This window comes from Ctenopharyngodon idella, chromosome 23 (assembly GCF_019924925.1).
Source record: "Ctenopharyngodon idella isolate HZGC_01 chromosome 23, HZGC01, whole genome shotgun sequence".
NCBI classification, from domain to species: Eukaryota; Metazoa; Chordata; class Actinopteri; order Cypriniformes; family Xenocyprididae; genus Ctenopharyngodon; species Ctenopharyngodon idella.
The window spans coordinates 20480720-20486924 of NC_067242.1; the positions used below are offsets into that span (position 1 = coordinate 20480720).

Below are 6205 nucleotides of genomic sequence, written 5' to 3' on the forward strand. Positions count from 1 at the left end.
GAAATGTGTTACTTTGGTTTTCATTGGCATTGCATAGGTTGTAATTTTTACATTAAAGGTGCAAAAGTTCTGATATGATTTATCTTTGTTTAATTTTTAACACAAAAACCAGCTGTTTTAACAGGGGTGTATAGACTTTTTATATTCACTGTAGCTATAATAAAGTATTATAATAAGTGTCTGCACTACAACACTCTACCTCTCAGGTTTTTCCTCTTGACTTTATTTACTTGGCACAGTTGTGATTTCAGGTGTCATGTGTTTCCTCTTTGGCTAATGAACTATTTAGAGTCCTGCCTATTGATCTTCCTGAGTCTCTTCGTTTTCTCCTGCCGGACTGTTTCTGCTTCCAGACAGGAAATCTCAGTAAGCCTCTGAACAAAAGATGCCGAGGCACCCAAGTGTGGATCAGGGTACGACTGGCCTGAAAAACAATTACCGGCCCACAGGCTGGTTAGACAAGAGCACAGTTTGCTTATTCAGGTTTACACAGGTAACACTCTCCTCACCTCATACAAAAGACTGGGGATTTCAATAATGGCCTTGTGTCTGGCAGGGAGGACGAGAGGTGTGTGTGTACTTAAGTGTTAAGTAATGTTTGTAAGCTCATGAATAACACATGAGAAATTCATCAATGTTTGCGTTCTGAATCTGTAACAGGAGTGAAGCGAGAGATCTCATCTGTTAAACACTGAGCAAACCCCTAAATAGCACAGTTTCACAGACAAGGCTTAAGCTAGTCCTAGACTAAAATGCATGTTTGAGCTATTTTAAATAAAAGTAACTTGCAATGACATATCTTAAAATATGTCAGAGCCATTGTTTTGTCTCAAGATGCACACCAGTAATGTTTTTTTTTTTCTAAGGAACGTTTATAAAAGCTACTTAAATACCCTAATTGAACTAAGGCCTAATCCTGGCTTAGTCTAAGCCCTGTCTGTGAAACCAGGCCATAATGTGCTAAGTTTACCAGCACCAACTGACATAAATAAGCTTAAAACAATAGTCTACTTAGAAGTGTAATCTATGGAAGCTTGTTTCCGCCACAGAATAAAAAAAAATAAAAAGGTAACTGCGACTTTTTAATTCGGAGTCAGAATTGTGAGTTGCAATTCGGACTTTATAACTCGCAATTGCGAGTTTATATCTCACAATTCTGAGAAAAAAAAGTAGCAATTCTTACTTTATTTTTTTGCAATTTCGAGTTTATAACTCGGAATTCAGACTTTTTTCTTTTATCTCACAATTCTGATACATATCTTAAAATATGTCAGTGCCATTGTTTTGTCTCAAGATGCACACCAGTAATGTTTTTTTCTAGTGTACGTTTATAAAAATTACTTATCCTAATTGAACTAAGACCTAATTCTGGCTTAGGCTAAGCCCTGTCTGTGAAACCGGGCCTATAACTCGCAATTGTGTTTAAATGTCGCAATTCAGATTTTTTTCTCAGAATTGTAAGATATAAACTCTGAATTGCAAGTTATAAAGTCAGAATTGTGAGATAAAAAGTTGCAATTTTATGTTTTATTCATGTTTTTATTCCATTATGTTTTATCCAATAGTTATCACATGGTAAATGACAATAAATCAGTTAATCACTGCTAACTTGTTAAAAATTAAATGCTCACTTTTGTTGTTAGCACCAACAGAGATGAGATTGCGAGCTCTGTTTGTTACCCTTGGCCTGAAAAAAAAAAAAAAAAATGCAAAGAATACGAAAAGAGAGAGTAAAATAATTATACAATAAACAGTACACATATGCATAGCCAAATACAAAGAATGAATTATTGTTACCTGTTTTTATAGTTTTGTGATAAACAGAGTCGTCCACTGACAGATGGGCTGGTGGCTGGTAACAGAACTGATGGAAATGAGGTCAGATAATCAGACCTGGAATTGATGCAAAGAATATTAGTAAATAAAAAACAAACAAACAAAAAATCATAATATTGCAGTACTTTAGCAGTCTTGAAGAACTCACCCGCAAATATTTGGTCTTGGGTCGCGTGGGGAAAGTTCTTTGCGGTGGGCAAATCTGGTTAAATTGTGAGAACGATAAACATGGAACTCCTGAGAAAGTGGACTTGTGGGGTTGTGGTTAATCAGAACGCCTTCTGCTTGGAAAATAAAAACATTTTGCTGTTACAATTACAAACCTTTAATGTTACCTGAGAAAGTGGTAGTATAACCACTTTTATCTAAAATAATTGCAAAAGCATTCCCTGACCAAATTTACTTAGATCTAAAGAGACTGTTTTATGCTGATAGACTATAAATTTAAATGTGCTGTAAAATATTCATGTGAATGTTGTGAGCGCCATCTACTGGTTACCCCACTGAAACTACCAATTACACATTTGTTCCATCTCATCAAATAATGATGTGACAGTATCATAATCTGACTTAACATAGTACTAAGACACTTTCTCTGACTTTTTTTCCCATTTGTAGACTAATAATGATGATACAATAAATGTCTCAGGCAAAATTCATATTGTATTAATGGGAGGAGGGATAAATACCTCTTATATCATTAGTGATGTACGTTCCATTTCTCCATCGATTATCAAATAAAAAATGACGGCCAGAAATATCACCGTCGGACACATTGTTTGGTGAGGTACATTTGGTGATTACTGACCGGCCTTTGGCTATCAATGGAAGAAGAGGCCTGAGAAGTTGTAAAGACACGAAGAAAGTAGAATAGTTGAATTAATTCTGCCATTACAAGTGTTTGTTCAGAAATGCACCTGACAACTTTAGTGACCAAAAACCACGTATTATCTCAGTATTTGCATAGGTTTCTCTGGAAGTTTCATATGAGGTAAAAACCTGACAAAAACGTACAGAATGATTGCCATATTAATATACAATCGTCGATGAACACACACAAAAACAACAACACAGTATCAGCATATCATAAAAATCGTTTTGGTTTTGTTTACTCACCTATCAGTAATAGAACTGTGAGGCTCTAGATCCCTGGAATCTACAAGTCAATAAAACACCAGATACAGTTCATTATCTGCAGACTCTTCAGCATTGAACTTTTTAAATGCATCAAGGCAATATTATTGTATCTTGTTGGAGAGACATTAACTACATTACTCTCATGTCATGTACTGCATTCAGTAGCTATAAAAATGACTCACATCTCGGACTGCATGGATATTTCTGCCTCGATGACAAAACATTCATCCCGCTTTCAGCAGCCGTGTAACATCCAGAAACTGGAGGACTGGAGATGTAGTTGGAAAAATAACTAGGTCGCGCGTCTGTAATGTCCTTTATTATCAGACGAGATTCAGTTGGCAGTGACATCAGTTTGGGTCTAACGACGCTGGTATAAGGCTTCATCTCCACTTTTGGATGTCAGACAAACTATAACGTCATTTTAGTCCGTTTAAGTAGGTTTACACTAATAATTACCGCCATTATTTCAATAATATAGGCCTATAGCGGTCAATGAAACTAAAAAAGGAAGCTGATAGTCCATTGCGTCGACGTTGCCGTAGTTACTACTACCAAAACCACGTGACACAAGAGTTTAATGACAGGATAAACTCAATTTTATTTGATTTTACTCATACAAAAATAAACACACACGTGTATATAAATAAACCATAGGCTGTTGGTTTGAATTAGTTTACATGTGTAGGCTACTATGATTTGCCTGGCTATTATTGAACATGAGTAAACATTTGCTTGGATTTATGTATGAATGTAAAAAACAGCATTTATATTTTTTACTGTATTATTTTATTTTACTGTTTAAAATTCAAATTTAACCAGCACTTCTAAACTACCGAAACCCCTCCCAAAAATACATGTGCAATTACAGTGCCAGTCCAACAGGTGGCGGCTTTGTAAAGGCATTTTTTTGTGTAAACGCACCATTTCCCTATAAATATAGGAACACAAATCTGCTTCCGTTCATTCATTAGTTAATCATATAACATGTGGCTGAAAAGATATTAACGACATTGGCTAATGCCACACTAATATATAGGCCCTAAGATATATTTAAGGATGACTGCTCCCATTAATTAGAAATTAAAACTAGAAAAGATAAATTAACCTAAAAGTAATCTGTTTACTTGTGTAATCCTTTTAAAGATAGCTGTTCATAACTGAATCTGGAAATATAAAAGAGTTTAATTATGGATAACACATCCATTTACACAAAGTACAGAGGCTTCCAATAACTTGCAATCATAGCACGATAATAAGACTCATTTTGAGACACTGAAGTGCCAATGCTTCATTCATCCACTGGTTTCTATATGGAATATTATAATGTCAGCTGGTGGGCTGTTTGGGTTTATAATTAATTTATGTCACAGATGCAATGATTATATAAAAAGTCGCAGAGAAGCCTTCACACAGGATACTAATAATAGGATACTGTTCGTTCCCCTCAGACTTTAAGACGGATGAGTGTACTCCCCCAGCAACACTTGCATTTGTTCTCTTTCTAGTAGTTTTGGAAAATATGGAATGATTCTAGGGAGGTTGAAGCACTAGCAGTTATGTGCCAGGACAATATCTTCTTTAACAAGACCAAGAAGATAGTGAACGAGGGACCACAGTGATCACACATCCATTCACATCAAATGATCTGCTGTTGAGAGTTTTAGCAGTTGTAAGTTTCTGGATGTTTCTCTAGGCTGGTATCACTGCTATGCGCTGTGGTCTAGAGAGCACATCAAATTAAGGAAGAACTGTACTGACTTAGACAAACTTCAGCAGATGTGCCATTGAAAGTGTTCTGTCTGGCTGCTAAACAGCTGTTTCTGAATGCAAAGAACTGCAGAGGGCAGTGAAGGCATGAGCTACCTAGCATCTCTTGAGATAGATGTCTAAGAAAAGCCAGATCCATTCTTAAAGAGCTCAGCCATCCCAGTGATTGAATGTTTAAAGGATTAGTTTCCTGATAATTTACTCACCCCCATGTCATCCAAGATGTTTATGACTTTCTTCAGTCGAAAAGAAATCAAGGTTTTTGAGGAAAACTTTCCAGGATTTTTCTCCAAATAGTGGACTTCAGTGGGTTGAAGGTCCAAATTGCAGTTTCAATGCAGCTTCAAAGGGCTCTACACGATCCCAGCCAAGGAATAAAGGTCTTGTTTAGCGAAACGATCAGTTGTTTTCTAATATATATATATATATATATATATATATATACTTTTTAACCACAAATGCTCATCTTGCACTGCTCTGCGATGTCACGCATTACGTAATCACGTTCGAAAGGTCACGCGTGACATAGTCAAAAGTACTGATCCAGTGTCTACAAAGCGAATGTGCAAAGGCTAAGTCAAACGCCCTTTACAAAAAAAGGTAAAACAATGATGTCAGATGATTTTGAAGTTGGAGGAGAAAATTAGATTTTCGCCCTACCGCAGTACGTCATCCGTGGCCTTTCCAACATGATTACGTCATGCTTGGCGCATCGCAGAGCTAGTGCAAGATGAGCATTTGCGGTTAAAAAGTATATATATATTTTTTTTTTTTTTTGAAAATGACTGATTGTTTCACTAGATAAGACCTTTATTCCTCTGCTGGGATTGTGTAGAGTCCTTTGAAGCTGCACTGTAACTGCTATTTGGACCTTCAACCTGTTGGTCCCCATTGAAGTCCACTATATGGAGAAAAACCCTGGAATGTTTTCCTCAAAAACCTTAATTTCTTTTCGACAGAAGAAAGTCATAAACATCTTGGATGACATGGGGGTGAGTAAATTATCAGGAAATTTTAATTCTGAAGTGAACTAATCCTTTAAATAAATACTGTAAATGTATCTCTTATTGTTAGTTAACTAGTGTAAACTAATGGAACCTTATTGTAAATTTGTTACAAATAGGCCTATTCTTTTAAGAACTATCTTTTCAGTGGAGGCCTCATAAACAACGCATTACATTGTCACAAATATACTGCTGTTGCTGTATTTTTGCACACATTTTACTTTTACTTTGCTCTAAGTAAAACACACAAATCACACAATATCCATTGAAAATACTCATTGAAACATCCGCCTAAAAGCATTGAAAATACAGCCACAGTCAGACTGTTATTACACATCCATTCTGTTTTCCCAAACGTCCACAGCCTAAGTAGATGTAAATTTCAATCAGGCATCTGGGCCAATCACTCTGTGGGGTCCTGTGGAGAGGGGCTGGTTTAAATAGAGCGCGAGCAGCAG

At 36.2% G+C, this 6205-nt stretch overlaps 1 long non-coding RNA gene across 3 annotated transcripts; it reads right to left on the reverse strand.

The window, feature by feature from the left end:
- Nucleotides 1-202: 202 nt before the first annotated feature.
- Nucleotides 203-3710, reverse strand: LOC127506395 (uncharacterized). 3 transcript variants are annotated; one of them, XR_007927967.1, is made up of 7 exons: nt 3156-3710; nt 2953-2992; nt 2526-2674; nt 1985-2117; nt 1798-1893; nt 1632-1687; nt 203-450 (listed from the first exon to the last, which is right to left on the reverse strand). It is a non-coding gene; the product is annotated as an uncharacterized LOC127506395 (long non-coding RNA). The 3 variants fall into 3 exon arrangements; XR_007927968.1 differs by having other exon boundaries at nt 203-424; nt 1985-2120; XR_007927966.1 differs by having other exon boundaries at nt 1985-2120.
- Between the last annotated feature and the right edge of the window lie 2495 nt (nt 3711-6205).